This window comes from Dermochelys coriacea, chromosome 8 (genome assembly GCF_009764565.3).
Source record: "Dermochelys coriacea isolate rDerCor1 chromosome 8, rDerCor1.pri.v4, whole genome shotgun sequence".
NCBI lineage: Eukaryota > Metazoa > Chordata > Testudines > Dermochelyidae > Dermochelys > Dermochelys coriacea.
The window spans coordinates 94,467,400-94,484,457 of NC_050075.1; the positions used below are offsets into that span (position 1 = coordinate 94,467,400).

At 42.0% G+C, this 17,058-nt stretch overlaps 1 protein-coding gene across 11 annotated transcripts in view; it reads left to right on the top strand.

The window, feature by feature from the left end:
* Positions 1-17,058, top strand: part of DAB1 (DAB adaptor protein 1) — a 703,351-nt gene that overhangs the window by 463,701 nt on the left and 222,592 nt on the right. For 7 of the 11 annotated variants that reach the window (XM_043490443.1, XM_038414579.2, XM_043490447.1 and 4 more), the window contains exon 2: positions 4,274-4,386. The exons of the other annotated variants lie outside the window; for them this stretch is intronic. The gene's annotated coding sequence lies outside the window, so the exon portion shown is untranslated. The remainder of the gene's footprint in view (positions 1-4,273; positions 4,387-17,058) is intronic. 11 annotated transcript variants of the gene reach the window in all.

The window sequence follows — 17,058 nt, forward strand, 5'->3', positions numbered from 1 at the left end:
CCCCCCCTACACCTGGACCCCTTTGCTGAGCCCCCAGACTCCCACCCCATCAAGCCCCACTCCCCCAGCATCTGGACCTCCTGCCGAGCCCCGTCTCCCCACACCCAGACCCCCCCCTGCTGAGCCCCAACCACCTTCACCTGGATCTCCTGCAGAGTCCCATTGCCCACACCCGGAAACCCTCAACGAGCCCCTGTGCATCCAGATCTCGCACTGAGCCACCCTCACCCAGATTGCTCCACACATAAACCTCTCACCCCACACCTAGATCCCCTCACACTAAGCTCCTCCACGTTTGGATCCTGCCTACCCACACCTGGTGCGCCTGGCACAGAGAGGCAGGGCCCTGGGGTGTTTCTGCGGCAGGCCCAGCCCTTGCACTGTGTCAGGGTCAGGTGCAGCTTCACTGCCGAGTTCCTGTCCTGGGGGAGGTGGGGCCTTCAAGGGTGATCTCCCATCTCAATGCAGCCAGTGGCCTGTGCTCCCAACTGCCATGCTGGAGCCATGTTTATTTATTCACAAATAAAATTTGCAGGATTTTGCAATATGGTGTGCATAATTTTTATTTTTTTTGGTGCAGAATTCCCTCAGGAATAATGGCTAAAAATGAACCTCTAGGTGTTTTACATGTGACCTATACTGGAATCTATGTTAAAATGTGTTGAAGTCCAAACCTCCTCTTTCGTGGCAGTTCACACTCACACATTTTTAATGCTATCTTCCCTGAATAAATAGCTGAATATGCAGCTGCTCACTGGGTGAAATGATCTGCAGCAGTTGGCAAATGCTGAGAGATGTGAATGCCAACGGAAAAGTAAAAATAGGTCCCTAGAAGATTACGAGTAAGGATTACCAAAAAGAGAGGATTTGTTGCATCTATAGTGTGTTTTTTCTGTAAGTGTTGTTTTACAATAAATGGAAACAGAGATTCAGTTTTTTAGGTCATTTTCCATTTTTTATCATATCTGGAATGGAGATTAGATTTGAGATTTGTAGGATGAAATCAGGTTGAAATGATTCTTAACAATGTCTTGAACATGTCTGCAAGGTTTTAGTCACTGGTGTTAGAATGCAGATGTGTCGCAAACATTTATTTATTTATTTATTTGTATTTTTGTAGCACCTAGGAACCCCAGTCATGGATCAGAACTACATTGTGCTAGGTGCAATACAAAGACGGAACAAAAATTCTTGCCCCAAAGAGCTTAAAAACTCGTATAAGATAAGAGACAACAGATGGATACAGACAGATGGGGGGGAGAAGAAGGAAACAATGAGAGTATTGGTCAGTATGCTAGGCAGTAGTCTCGGCACACCAGTGGCTTAACCACTGTCATGTTTTTTGTAGGCGTTATGGCAAAGGAAAGGTTTGAGGAGGGATTTGAAGGATGATAATGAGGTAGCTTTGTGGATGCTTATAAGGTCTGAGGGACAGCAAGAGAGAAAGCACAAAGGTGCGTTTTCAAGTATTTCACGAGTGAGCTGGCATCATTGGCCAGTGGAAGGTGAGAATCGACATTTCAATAGTGAATGATAGGTATAGGGTTGGCATAGGCCATGAAAGGCCTTGAAAGTGAAGACAAGCATGTTATGCTTGATCCAGTAGAGAAGGAAGGGCAGTGGAGGGATTCAAAGAGAGGGAGTGAGATGGTCAAAGCAACTGGCTAAGACAGTGTTTTTTTGCAGCAGCATTCTGAATGGATATGGGTGTGGCAAAATTGCAGTTGTCAAGGCCAGAGGATGTTGCAATCCTTGAGATGTGAGATGAGAGCCTGGATGAGAGTTTTAGAAGTGAGGATGGATAGGAAAGGCTGTAGTTTAGAGATGTTGTGCAAAAACAATCTGTAAGATTTAGACAGCCTGCATGTGAGTACCTAGAGAGAAGACCAAGTCAAAGATACGCCAAGGTTATGGGCCCGACTTGTAGGCAGGATGGTGGGGTTGTCCACAGTGATCAAGAAAGGAAGTGGCAGGGAAAGGCTTAGGGTAAAGATTAGGAGCTCTATTTTAGCCATATTGAGCTTGAGCTTGAGGCTAGACATCCACGAAGAGATGTCAGACAGGCTGGCATTTTAGCTGATGTAAACAGTTCTTCTTTCTAGGTGTCCAGCATATCCTACTATGGCTGTTTTTTCCTCCCTACCCTCCCTTCTAAGACCTCAGTCCTGTAATGAGCTCTGTGAGGTTGGCTCTCCTGTGCCCAACTACAGCTTCCTGTTGCACTTACAGCGGGACTCAGTGTGGACAAAAGAGATTGCCCACATTGAGTCATTGCAGGACCAAGGCCAAATAATTTGCAATATCTGTTGATTTCTTCCTTAATGGAAAAACAATTAAGACATTATAGTTTTAACCTGATAACCAATAAAAAAAATGATATGGAAGTTAGCACATAAAAAGCTTTTAATGAGTAATAATTCTGAAACATCTACCTATAAAAATCTATGCTTTCACAAATTACTGTTTCGTAAGAAATTAACACAGTCAAGAATCAAACCAAGACACAGACATGCCCAAGTAACAATTTAAAGAGTATCTGCTGACTGCAAGCTGAAATAAAAATATGACCAAAAATATATTTGTTGGGGTTTGGAGACAAGCAGCAATCATATCCAAGTGGTAAAGTTTCTCCTTAATTCATATGCTTAACACCTATAGATCTCAAAGGAATTCCTGTATGTTGACCAAGAGGGTAAATAGAGTCTTTAGTGTTTTAATTCATGTGCATCAGTTTGCTGTATGAATACAGTTGCAATATTTTTCGATTAGATGTTGTATAGTAAAATGATTTTTTGCCTCCATTTTAAGATTAAATTGATTCCAGTTAGCTATTTGAAATAAACGGCTTTATTTTATTAATTGTTTCTAACTTGAAAAAAATGCTTAGTGTCTTTTCATGTTTCCAAATGAGGGCAAGACCTTAAAGGCATTAATTATATACATGCATAGAGTGTTTTTAATGTATGTTACTTGTGATTTATGAGAAAATTTCAGCTTAAAATTTAATGCTTTATTTACATGCATTAGTAAATGGCTGATCTTTGGTTATCTCCCTACCTATTTAGATTTTTAGACACTGACTCTGCAGTGAGATCCACTTAGACAGATCCTTATACTATATGGCACACTGCTGAAGTCAGCAGGCCTCCATGGGCACACAAGCATCGATCAGCCCAAATCTTAGTGCAGGGTTATGATCTTCTCTTCATCATCACAGTATTGGTATGCCTCACAGATTAATGAATTTATTCTTACAACTCTTGTGTGCAGAAGGGAGATATTCCATTTTACAGATGGAGAACTGAGGCACCAAGAGATTAAATGATTTGCCCAAGGTCATAGAGAGAGCTGGAAATTGAATCCAGACCACACAATCATCCTTCTCTTCTCTAAATGGAACATAGTTTGCATTAATATTCCAAGTGCTGACTCAAAATTAGACCCTACCGGTGGTTACTGTGAATTTATATACACACACTCTGAATCAGCATGGCAACTTTTTTTTTATTTTGAGAAGTATGGCTTTGGTCTGACTACATTGGGTACTGAAAGCAGTTTTGTGTAGTTAGGCTATGAGTGTGCTTTCTTTGTGAAGAACTCTGTCCTAGCATTTCTCAAGGAGGTCACCTTGTTTACATAGAGAATGTAAACAAGTTCTGAATAAGGATTTCTGTTAGATTGTATTCTTCTTGATATCCCCCAACGGCAGCGAGGTCAAACATTCTAAGGTACTTTCAACATAGCTGTCTAGAAACATAACTGCAGCAGAAGGATGTGTGTGGGGGGAGAAGCATGCATTTTGCTTTATTTCAGCTGCAATGCTGTACTGTGTATAGAGCATCTTATTTCAGTGTTGTGTATGCAAACAGGAAATGATAGTTATGCTGCCCTCAAATGTCTTTTACTCTCTTCTCCCTAAAGATTCAAATATACATGCTTTTAACTGTAAGGCAGCAAGATCTGATACATATTTTGTGTGTGCCCTAGAACTTGCTATGCTAAGAGCAGAAAGGACTGATGAAGGAACATGCCTATAAAAATGTTCTTTCCTTGGTAGCATGATGAATTGTGGAAGCCCTGATTGAAAATTCTAATCACAGCCTTGCAGTCCTTCAGATCACAACCGTTGACAGTTGATTCACTTCTTTTCATGCCTGCTGCCTCTCACTGCTTATGGTGCCTCTTATGCATGAGTCTATCATTAGCACACAAAGCATGATGGATTGGTTGGGGTATCTCTATCCTTAGAACCTGGGAAATGCTTCTTTTTCAGAATCACAGTGCCTGGGTGTGACATCGTCATGAATGAGAGAAGAAAGTAATACAGTATTGGATGTGCCTGTTTGCTGCCACTGTTTAGAGAGAAAATGATGCATTATGGGGAATGTAAGTATATGGCCTGTTTTTCCCTCACTAGCAAGTGATGCAGAAAATCACTGATCACAATCAATGCATAAACTGAGTCTGGCCAATGCATGAAGGATGTAATGCCCTTTCAAAATCAGAAAAGTAAACCATTTTCTAAAATTGCATCTAAAAATTAACCAGTGTAGGAAGTCTTTTGACTTTCAGCTTGAGCTAAGGATCAAAGGGATTAAAGCTAATTGATTTTGATCTCAGATATGGATTCTCATCACTCCTAAAACTGTACTTCTCTTTCCTTAGACAAGAAACTCCAGACATTAAACTGGTAAATGATTTTATTTGTCTGCCTGGCTTCTAGTTGGCATTTAATGTTTCAGTGAACAAATCAGTAAAGTTTTGGGTCTGGTGAAGAATAGATGGGACCAATTTTCAAATGTGGAATCAAAACAAAGTGAAAATATGTCATGTTCAGATAAAAGGCATAGCTCTGCATCATGTGGTCTCATAATAAATGAATTTTCACTACAGAGTTGACCAGAGATTTGCAGGAACATATTTTCAAATTTATTGATGATTCATTTTTAAGATGAACCACAATAAGAAAAATTTATTAGCGACAGAGAAAGGAAGCAGTTTCTTGGCATAGAAGACAAACAGATAATGTTAAGTGTGCCTTTGCTTTTACATTGTGCTTTCTAAAATCTGTGCAGTGAGTAAATTGATATTCATAAAAAGGTGTTGCTGCAACTGGTAATTACAAACCATATAAGTAGAACATCTAATAGGAGTTTGCAGGATTTGCACTGCTGCTTTTTATTGGTTGTCTAAGAAGTGCTGATGCTCTCACTGACACTGTGAGGAGGAACACAAAGCAGAGTTGAAGATTTTCTCCCAAGACTGGTAATTTTTGCAGAGCACTGAAATAAACGAGTGCTGCGGATAGTATCACACACAAATAGTGCTGTATTTCAGGGAAAGAAAAATAAACTTTTCTGAAGCTCAACATATTCTTCTATCTTTACCATTTAACATGTTGAGTTTTATTTTGAATTATATTGTTCCAGAATAAAACTGAGAAGAAATGCTGCCTAGAATGAAATTTGGAGAACAGTAACTAGTTTATTCAAACACTAGAACTTCAGATAATGTTTTGGTAGAAGCATGACTTGCTGCTATGTTTTATTTAGCCAAAGATCAAGCATACACATCAAATGCATAACTTTTTTTTTAACATTTGAGTTACTTACTTCATATCTTTCTATTTCTCTGTGTTGGCGTGGATATCCTGGTAATCAACAGGTGCAGAATAGCTTGATGCACACATTAGAGCTATGTAATTGCTGACAAACATGATTTAACTGAGTGAATGAAGGAATTCTACACAACGGGACAGATGTTCCTCTGGTGTAAATCACGATAGCTCCACTGAAGTCAGTGGAACTGTGCCAGTTTATGTACTCCAGCTAAAGATCCAGCCCCCTTTCCAGTTGGTATAAAGGGGTTCTTTGAGTTGCACTTGATTCAGTGGGAATTGCAGGCTTCTCTGTCCACTCTCCTCTTCAGGCTGTGAGCTTATAAGTGAGCTTCCCTTATCTTTGCTGAAGATCCTCGTCAATGTATCTAATTGTGGGTGTGAGGGTATGTCTGACTACTGAGAGTAATCAGTTATTATTTGTATCAGGTATTGCCTATGGACTTAGGTCATGGATCAGCACCCCTTTCTGGTTGAATCTGCACAAATACATTACAAAGAGATGGTCCCTGCCCCAAAGACCTTACAATCTAAGATGAGAGACAATAGGTGGATGCAACAAACAGATGAGGAGAACACGGAAATGATGAGACTACATAAATCAAATATATTTTATATGGTTTTGTACAATATTTATGGCTATGCACAGTATATAAGTGCTTGTTCCTTCTTATCAGCCTTGTATTGGCTTTCAAATGAAGAATAGGTCATTTGGTCCTTTCTTTACCTCCAATAGCACCGACCATCTTATTCACTGTGAATAGCATTCCTCAATGAATAATCCATGCTGTGCTGATACTATACAGTTTCAGTGGCTAATCTGAGAAGTTACATTACTAGTCAGAGAATCTTAGATAAGGGGTGGAGACGCATGTCACATTTGCAAAGTAGAGCAATATCATATAAATGAGAATAATTTCCCAGGCTCATTTTTCCAGTAATGAGATTGAAGATAAGTTATTGAGGCTCTGGAGTTTCAACACACCTTTGATTATTCTTCAGATAATGCTATCCACCACTAGTAAAATGGTTGGTGCTATTGCAGGTAAGTGTTGGTCTTCATAATAATATCAGAAAGGCAACACATACAGTTTTATTTGAGAGAAAAATGTTAAAGTGTACACTTTTGATGCACTGTAAGGAAACACACAAATTGATAACAGCCCTAACAACTTCCCTAGATAGACTGAGGGCTTGTCTTCACTGCTGCAATCGATGCATCGGGTGTTGATTTTGCAGGTCTTACTAGACCCGTTAAATCAGTGGCAGAGCACTCTCTGGTCAACTCCGGTATTCCACCTCCCCGAGAAGAGTAAGGTAAGTCAACCGTAGAGCGTCTCCTATCGATGCAGCTCAGTGAAGACGCTATGTTAAGTCGACCTGAGCTACGTCGACTCCAGCTACGTTATTCACATAGCTGGAGTAATATAACTTAGGTCGACTTACGCTGGTAGTGAAGACAAGCCCTTAGAATAAAAATAGCTATTTTAATCATCATATTGAAATGTAATTATTTAGTGTTGGGAATGTTTTAGATTGGGTGAATTAAAGATAAATAAATTACTTTCCATATTTCGGAGCCCTAAGGGCCTTCTTCCAACTAATGTAATATCTACACATTTTTTAAAAATGCACATATTTGCAGCTGTGGGTGTTATCCCTAACGAGAGAGTGTAATACCCATGTGGGGTGCTTGTTTAGAGTATGGATTTCTTCAAGGACACAGTCAGAAGAGAAGTCTCTTTGATCATATTGAAACACCCTTTTATCAATACATGGATAATTTAAGTGTATAGCAGAAATCAGAATTAGTTATTACCTCAAAATTCACTCGATCATTTAAGAATACAGCACTAAAGCGTGCAGTACAGCGGATTATGTAATTGTGTTGGAAAATCTCATACCATACACTGTGTAGCTCATATGTATTGTATCAAAACCCCAACTGTACAGGTTGAGATTTTTAAAACCATGCAAGCGATTTAGCCCTGCATTTAGCCCAGTGAATTTTAATGGAAGATGTGTGGCTAACTCCTCTACACTACTTTGTAAGTCTCAAACACAGTACCTAAATAAATATATGTTGAAGAGTATGTACTGTATGCTATTGAATAAATGGGTGTCATTTAGGAGCATAGTTACAGCATATATTTAAAACACATCCAGTACTGCATATTGAAATTCAGAACCTCTTCCTTATATGATGACTTGCAGGAACCTGTCTGTCTAGGTAAGTGGGTGGGTCATTTCTTTGAGTATCAGTCCTATGGATGCTTCACTGTAGGTATGCTTGCGCTGCTGATTGGAGAACTTTGGTAGCAGTGGCCATTTGGCCCACCATGTACTGTCTGCCCTTGTACCCCACCATGAAGCTAATCAGCATGCGCAGGCTAACCCTCCCCAGTTCCTTCTAAACTGCCCCTGGCTAGAGATGGAGCCATTAGCAGTCCGTTTGCAATGGTTTGTTTTTCTCTCTCTTTTTTTTTTTTAAGCATTTTTAGTAACTAGTTAGCCCCTTCAGACTGAGTTGTAGTTTTTTCCTTATTTTCTCTTAAAAAAACAAAAACCCTTTTATTTTTCCCGTTTTGTTGGGGACCCCTTTCCACAGTGGGTATGCCCGGCTCACTGGGCATCAAGAAGTGCCTCAATTGTAAGGAGTCCATCCCTGTAGCAGATAAAAACTCCCACTGCATTCACTGCCTTGGGGGAGGCCATATTCTGCAGAAGTGTGGTCTCTTTCAGCAACTTAAACCCAGGTCTCGAAAGGACAGGAAATTGAGGCAGAAGATCATCCTGATAGATGCAGCCCTTCAGCTTTCCCTGGATCCGTGCCAAGACTCACCCAGGAAGCACGAATCTTCCCCACAGCTGTCAACATCCAGGGGCTATGAATCGAAGAAATAAGCTGCGGACCCCTCTTGGAAGACATCTGAAAAGAGAGCTGTGAGTCTCCAGAGTGAGCACTGAGCTAGGTGTAAAAGATCATTGGCAACTTGGTATCATCCATACCCTTGATAGCGAGACAGTCCAAGCACAGTACCATAACTTATGAGGATCTGGAGCAGCACGTACCGTTGAGGCACCCAAAGACCTGATGGGCAGAGGCACTGAGCCAGTGGTATCAGTGAACAAAAACAGAAGCAGGGAGCACAGTGTTAAGATGATGCTGCTGGTACACGTTGTACCTTGGGCACCGTCAACTGTGACCCATCCAGCACCAGAGTGTTGGGTGCAGGTGAAATCACTGACTCCCTCTATATCGCCAGCGGATTGGTCAGCACCACAGGAGTTCCAGTACTTGAGAGAGCTCAGGGTATCTGATATACAAGAGTCTCCCCTTTGGTACCAAGTCTTCTCCAAACACAGGAAACTTTTTCAGTACCCTGCCATGCCTCTCCACTTTCTAGTGGTGACTCAGACAGTGAGAGAGAGGATGTCATCCATTACCCCTCCTCCCATGCTCCCTCCTGTTATCAACGGGCTCCACATACATATCCTCAATTTGTTCTGCTACCACAATGGTCCGGCCAGCCATGGGCACCACCATCAGGCTCTATCCACCATCCCATTGGCCCTATTGGGATCCCTGGATGGAATATTGAACCTACGCTTGCCAGGTTTCCAGCCTGACTCACTGTGAGCCTGTGAGATGTTCTCCCTCTGCCATGGCATCCAGAGCCTCTGAAACTCCAGAGGAAATCATGGAGGAACAGGAGGGCAGAGTAGAGGAGGAAGTTACACCAAGAACTAACATATTTTCCTCCTCTCCAGACGAAGCAGTGATGCCCCCACCACCATCCTTAGCCAATGATTTCTGACTCTTCCAGGACTTGGCAAAAAGGGTAGCAAACACACCGCAGATATATTCATCACAATCTCCTCAACATCCTGCACTCTTCCTCGTGCTCCAGAATATCAGTGAGGCCCTATTAATGTGAGGCCCTTCTGGACCCAGCCAAGGCTATATGACAAAACCTCAGTATCTGTGACACCTCTGTGTAAACAGGCCAATATAAAATATTACGTCCTAGCTAGGGAGATGGAGTTCATTTTTCCCACCCTTCCCCTAATTCTGTCGGCATAGACGCTGTAAACTCCTGGGGCCACTGGCACCAAATGAGATCCACCCCCTAGGGATTGGAAATGCCTGGACCTCTTCAGGAGAAAAGCCAATTCCTCTGCCACATTGCAATTTAGAATTCCAAATTGTTAAGCATTAAAGGTGAAATATGAGTGTCAATTATTCAAACTGCAGCAGTTTTATTGAACAACTCCCAGAGTCACACTGTGACCAGTTCTGAGCTATTATCCAAGAGGAACAACTAGTAGCCAACGCAGTGTTCCAGTCAGCCCTTGATTCACCCAGCAGAGCAGCCTGGTCCATCTCCACTGAAGTGGTTATGTGGTGAGCAGCATCGTTACACCTATCTGGCTTCCCTAAGAAAGTGCAAATGACTGTAGAAGACCTTTCCTTTGAAGGCACCAAGTTATTTGCTGAAAAGATTGACGTGTCCCTCCATACCCTTAATGATTCCAGGGCCACTCTCCACTCATTAGGTGTCTATACTCCTGGACAAAAGAGAAAATGTAATCTGCAGTTTCAATCTAAATTCCATACTTCACAATTCCCAACTCAACACTTCTACTAACCTCAGAGAAAGAAATCCAGATTCTCTACATGTGAACCATCAGGCCCACAGCCTTCCACTTCGCAACCATCCACTCAGACCATCAGTTTTGACGAATTGGTGAAAATGACCACTCCCCTCAACCACTACACCTGACTAACCTGTCCCACCCATTTGGTTACCGGCTTGCCCTGTTCTGCAGCACCTGGGAACATACAATATCAGACTGAAAGGTTCTGAAAATCATTTGCAATGGGTACTCCACCCACTTTACCTCCCTCTCACCTCCACAACACCCTTCCTGTCTCTCTTCAGGTACTGTTCTCACAAGAGTTTATGATGACAAAAAATAGATCTCCTCCTCCAGATAAGAGCCATAGAACCAGTACCTCACAACCTACAAGACAAAGGTTTTCACTCTAACTATTTCCTGATACCCAAGAAGAAGGGAGGTTGCAGACCCATATTAGACGTCAGAGTATTCAACAAGTTTGTCAAGGTTCAAAAATTCAAGATGATCACTCTAGCGGCCATTATTCCAGCATTGGAGCAGGGGGACTGGTTTTCGGCCCTTGACCTTCAAGATGCTTATTTCCATATTTCAATCCTACCATCCCCAGACAGTTCCTCAGATTTACTCTAGGACAAGACCACTACCAGTACAGAGTACTCCCCTTCGGACTATTATCAGCTCCTAGAGTATTCTCCAAGGTCCTCTCAGAAGTGTCTGCTCACCTACACTCCCAAGGGGTCATGATCTCCCCCTACCTGCATGATTATCTCCTCAGAGCCTACTCCTTCAGTAAGGCCTGACAGATTACCAAAACTGCAGGAGACTTGTTCACGTGGATCTACAGATCAATGTCCAAAAATCAACCTTCGCCTTATACAGCTCCCAGAGTTCGTAGGGACCAACCTCAACTCGAGACAGGCCAAAGCGCTCTGCCTCAACACAGGTTCCTCATCTTGGCCATGCTCATGGAGAACGTACAAAAGTCCTCAAATTTCAGCCAGATACTGTCTTCAACTCCTGGGGCATATGGTGGCATGCACAGCGGTGCTACCTCATGCCAGACTTCTCATGTAGTGTCTCCAGATATGGTTAATCTCAGTCTACAGACCAAACAGAGACAGATAAGACAAACCTCTGTTGCTACCCACCAGGTCAAAAACTTCCTGAACCGGTGGAAAAATGGGATCCCTTTTTCTCAAACTTCCCTGTCGTTGCTTCTCATCACCAGTACATCCCTTATAGGATGGGATGCACATCTAAACGTCCTTAAAACACAAAGCAAATGGTCACCCATGGAGATGTCCCTCCACATCATCCTCCTGGAACTTGGGATGGTCAGGAATGCCTGCACCCATTTCCTTCCACTGATCAAGGGAATACACACAAGGAAGGAGCCAGGTTTACCTCCCTTTCTGCAGAAGCATTAAAATTATGGAACTGGTGCATTTTCCACACCATCATGCTATCAGCAGCCTACCTTCCTGGAGTCCAAAACTCAGTAGTCTCAATTGCAAGTTCCTTCACAACCACAAAAGGGAGATAAATCCAACAGTGCTTCACAACGGGTTCAGGCGGTGGGGGACACCAACTACAGACCTGTTCTCCACTTACCTGAACGAGAAATGTCTACACTATTGCTCCAGAACAGGGATAGGACAGCACTCTCTGGGCGATGCCCTTCTTCTTCCATGGCACTAGGACCTTCTCTGTGCCTTTCCCCTGTTTCCCTTTCTGTCAAAAGTCCTTTTAAAAATAAAAGAGAAGAAGCACGTCGTAGTGATTGCTCCCACTTGGCCGAAACAGACCTGGTTCCCTTACGTGTCACAACTGGTGCCGATATCCCTCCAACCTCCTCCATCCCAACTTGTGGATACTCTGCCTCAAGGCTTGGCTCCTGCTTGGCTCCTGCTTGGAGGAGGTCAGGAAGTGTTACTGCCCAGTAGAAAATCCATTTCATGTCTCACATAGCTGCAAAAGTGGCCCAGGTTTTGGATTTGGTGCAATTCCCAACAAATTTCCCTGACATCTGCTATTTTCCCAAGGGTCCTACACTATGTACTGACTTCCAAAAGACCAGGACTATCTCTCAGCTCACTAAGAGTTCACCTAGCTGCTATAGCAGCCTTCCATTGATAAGTCATGATGATGGGCGATCAGTCGTTACCCAGTATGATCATATTCCATGGGAGTTATGGGTCCTTCGGTGGCTAATAAGGCCAATCCTTTAACCACAGGTTCTATTACAATGAGGGCAGATGTTTTAGTTATGGGTCCTCAGGTGGTTAATAAGGCCAATCCTTTAACCACAAGTTGTATTACAATGTGGGCAGATGTTTTAAGGCTCAGCAGGAGGCTGTTGACCATGAATGGAAGCCAGTCCCTTCTTCGTCCTGCACCTCTTGTCCTCTTCAGCTTGTCGGCGAGCAAGTTCAAAAATGCAGGGGACCATCAGGTAGGACTTCACTCCATTTTAAGTGATCCTGGGCAAGTGTCTCCCAAGTGTCAGTGTCAATATTACACTTTTTTAGGTTGTCCTTCAGCAAGTCCTTATAACGCTTCCGTTGTCCACCCATGTTACGGTGCTCTTCCTTCAGCTGAGTGAACAGAACCTCTTTTGGGAGGTGATGGTCTGGCATCCGGACAACGTGACCAATCCAGCGGGATTGCTGACGGATGATCATTGCCTTGATACTGGTGGTCTTTGCCTCTTCCAGAACACTAATATTGGTGCGCCTGTCTTCCCGTTGGATCTTCAGAATTTTATGAAGGTAGCATTGATGGTGCCTCTCAAGGACTTTCAAGTGGTGTCTATAGTTTGTCCAAGTTTCGGGCCCATACAACAGTGTTGGGAGAATAATGGCTTGATAAACAAGAATCTTGGTGTCTGTTCGAATGTTATGATCTTCAAAAACCCTGTGCCATAAACGAGAAAAAGCTACACTGGCACAGCTCAAGCGATGTTGAATTTCTGAATCAATATCTGCCTTGGACGAAAGATGACTTCCAAGGTAGAGGAAATGATCGACATTCTCCCGTGCCACTCCATTGATTTTTGATAGATGGGGCATTAATACCTCATTTGGAGAGGGCTGATAGAGCACTTTAGTCTTCTTGATATTAAGAGTGAAACCAAGACATGCGTAAGCATCGGCAAACACATCCAAGATAGTTTGAAGATCTTTCTCAGAATGGGCAAAGATTGCGTTGTCATCAGCATACTGAAGTTCCACAATAGATATTGTGGAAATCTTACTCTTGGCGTTCAGGAAAGCCTGAATAACTTTCCGTCCATTCTGTAAATGATTTCAACACCACCTGTAAACTTCCCAGCAATTAGGTAAAGAATGACGGCAATAAAAACCACAGACATGGTTGGAGTGATGATACAGCCCTGTTTGACTTCTGTTTGTACTTTGAAAGGTTCACTCTGGGAGCCAGTGCTGCTCAGAAGAGTTGTTTTCATGTTATCATGAAGCAATTTTAGGACATTGATGTATTTATCAGGACATCCAATCTTAGAAAGTACAGTCCAGAGGGCATGGTGATTCACTGAATCAAAGGCTTGATTTGATTGATAAGTAGAGGGGTACACAATGCTCTCACACCCAACCACAAAAGAATTCCTCAGGGATATAGTAAACCTTTTCCCCCCAACCCCGACATCCCTGCTGTACATGGCACCTGAGCCCAGTGTAGAAAAGCCTGACTAGATCCTCCCTTTGAACCCATGGCTACTTGTTTGCTCACACACCTGTTGATGAAAATGCCGTTCCTGGTGGCAGTCACCTCGCTGAGGAGAATAGGGGAAATAGCCCTACTGAATGCACATCCACTCTATTCTTTCGGGACAAGGTCACACTCAGACCGCACCTGAAGTTCATCCCCAAGGTTACCTCTCCTTTTCTTATAAACCCACTGATTCACCTCCTGACCTTTTACCCCAAGCCTCACCATGATAACAGGGAGACTATACTTCACACACTAGCCATTAAGAGAGCCCTGGCCTTTTACCTGGTTAGGACAAAGGCTTTTAGGAAGTCATCTAAGCTTTTCCTTTTTACTGTGGAGAGATCCAGGGGCTCAGCAATATCAGCCCAGAGACTCTCCAAATGGGTTTCTAACCATATTAAAAAATGAGGTTTGCAGCATGACAGCTCCAGCTGGTGGTTGCACTCGCTCCAAGAAAGTGGTCTCCTCTTCTGTGGCCTTCCTCAAGAATGTCCCTATCTCAGAAATCTGTAGAATGGTGACCTAGGCGTTAGTCCATACCTTCGTAGAACATTATGAGATTACTGGGGACTCCACCTCTGATGCCATCTTTGGCTCCATAGTATTGTCATTTGTAAGTGATTTGACTCCAAAACTGCAGACCTACAATACAGGTACTGCTTGGGAATCACCTACAGTGGAGCACCCATAGGGACATGCATGTCCCAGCACTATCATAACTGCGTGAGGTGAGTAACTTCTTTCCATGCCCATTCAATACATTGTCCTCTCTTCTAAAATTGCCAGTTAATTTTCTGATGAGGACACCAATTCATTAGAAACGGGAGTGAGACCACAAACTCATTTCAGGCATTAAGCAGCTGTCGGGGGTAACAACTTCCAGTCACTGCTGAACTTTGGGGAATGAAACTGTTAACCTATAGGTGAAAGAGTTGGTATCCCATTACCTATCCACTGGCCATTCAGTCCTGTTGAAAATCTGCAGTTTTTAAAATGTTCTTATATTTTATAATGCTATTTCTAGGTTGATTTTAAAAAAAATAAAAGGATATACATACACTTTCATTATATAGACAAATGAGTTACATTACAGTATTGACAAACAGTGGGATGGAATTCAAAGCTTCATAACAGCTGAGCACATAAGTATAAATATTCATGTACATATGACACATCTCATGTGAAAAGTTGTTTGGTGATTCTAACGTCTGTTAGCAACAAAGTGACTGTACAGTGACCAAAAAGATATGACCATTTCTTTGAATATTTATGTAAGTTACACACGTTTTGCAGTAATACATCCAAGCTTAACTGTCAAGTATTCTGTGTGTATCCTAACAGCTAAACTGATAAATTCTTTCCAGTTTTGCAAGATAATTTTGAGAGGAATCTGCATTTTGAAATGTATTTATCACTAAAGTGACAAGGCAAAAAATAGGTGGGCTGAAAAATATATAAAGGCACACGGCTTCAAAAATCACATTTGTCTGAAATTTTTATACCTCTTGTAGTTAGGAGTTAAACCTAAGATAACAATAACTAAAAAACCATAAGCAAAACAACAAACAACCATTATTTTCTCAGTTCTGCTTTTAACAGTACTTGGTGTATAGTCAGTTTCTCTGTTCCCATGCAGGACTTAAATTGAGCTGGAGCCCACCGGAGCGGAGCAGCCCACGCCTCCCCCACAGGACTAAAGCTCCAAGTCACGGTGCCTCCCCCGCATGGGACTTAAGCCCTGAGATCCGCTGCCCCATAGCCGAAGCCTGCAACCCCAAATGTGGGGTGTGGGATGGGGGGGTCTCCAGGAAATAATCTCTGAGAATTTAAGCCCTATTCCCATGTAATAGGCAGGCTCCAAACATGTGATGAATTCTGATGGCTGGTTCCCTGTTTCAGCTCAACTAAGTCAATGAGGCTTTATTTGGTTGCACAGGTGTGCCCATTTGGAGAAGCTTGCAGGATCAGTGTCATTGTTAGTTTAATCTTACTGAAAATATCTATGTAAATGTCAGCAAGGAATCAGAGAATAAAATTGTTTTAATAGAATTTAAGAACATTCTCTCTGTCAGAAACTGGACATTTTAAACCTTTTTGAAAAAAAATCAGGTTGTTGATATCCCTTAAATATTTAATAAAACTGTTATGTTCTAGTTAGCATAGCTTTTATACAGTATTATAGCTATAATATACAATAAGCCTCTGATCCTGCAATTTGTCTCTTCATTGGCAGGCCTATACTGCCGTTGAATACACTGTAGCTTTTCACAATGTAAGGGTCTGCCTGGACAAAGGCAGTTGCAAGATTGAGCTCACGTTAGGAAAACGTGATAAAGTTTAATGCATTATATAAATATATTGCACTGAATATTGCATGTGGATATTTATTTTCTAATATATAAAAAAATGTAAATAGTGAGAACCTAAATGCAGTTTTCTAATTAACAGGGTTCCTAAACAAATGTAAAGGGGATTGTTTCGAAAAATCAGTTTTAAATTATTATTTATGACTACATAAAGTAAACATGTAATTTGCAGCACAAGGCTGAAGATCTTTGTAAACCTAGGGTAATACTTGAATCTAATCAGAACTGCCTATATTAGAGAAGTGCCTGAGTGATAAACCTAGATAGGAATGTCTCAAGCTCTGAATATAGGTCCATATGCAAAATTCAGATTTTTCTTTTTATAATGTGCTAGATCTGACACCTCCCTGCCCAAGGTGTGTGAAATCTGAATCTGAATTTTGCTGCTTGAGTCCATCTGTACATGTGAAATAATTAACAACTTTATAAATTCACATTGAACACTTTACTATAAATACTATTTACACATCAAGAGAAATTTATTACCATCTGTGTTGCATGTTGTCACTGTTGAAAAATAATTCTGATTAAAGCGAGCTTTTGCTTGGGTGCCCAGATTCAAAGCCCACTTAAGTCAATTGAAAGACTCCCGCTGAAGTCATTTGGCCTTGGATTGGGCCCTCAGTGATTTTTTTTTTTATAAAGTATGAAGCACGCAAAGCTGTGCTCAAACGGGCATTATCTTGTTCCTTTTAAAGTAGATGT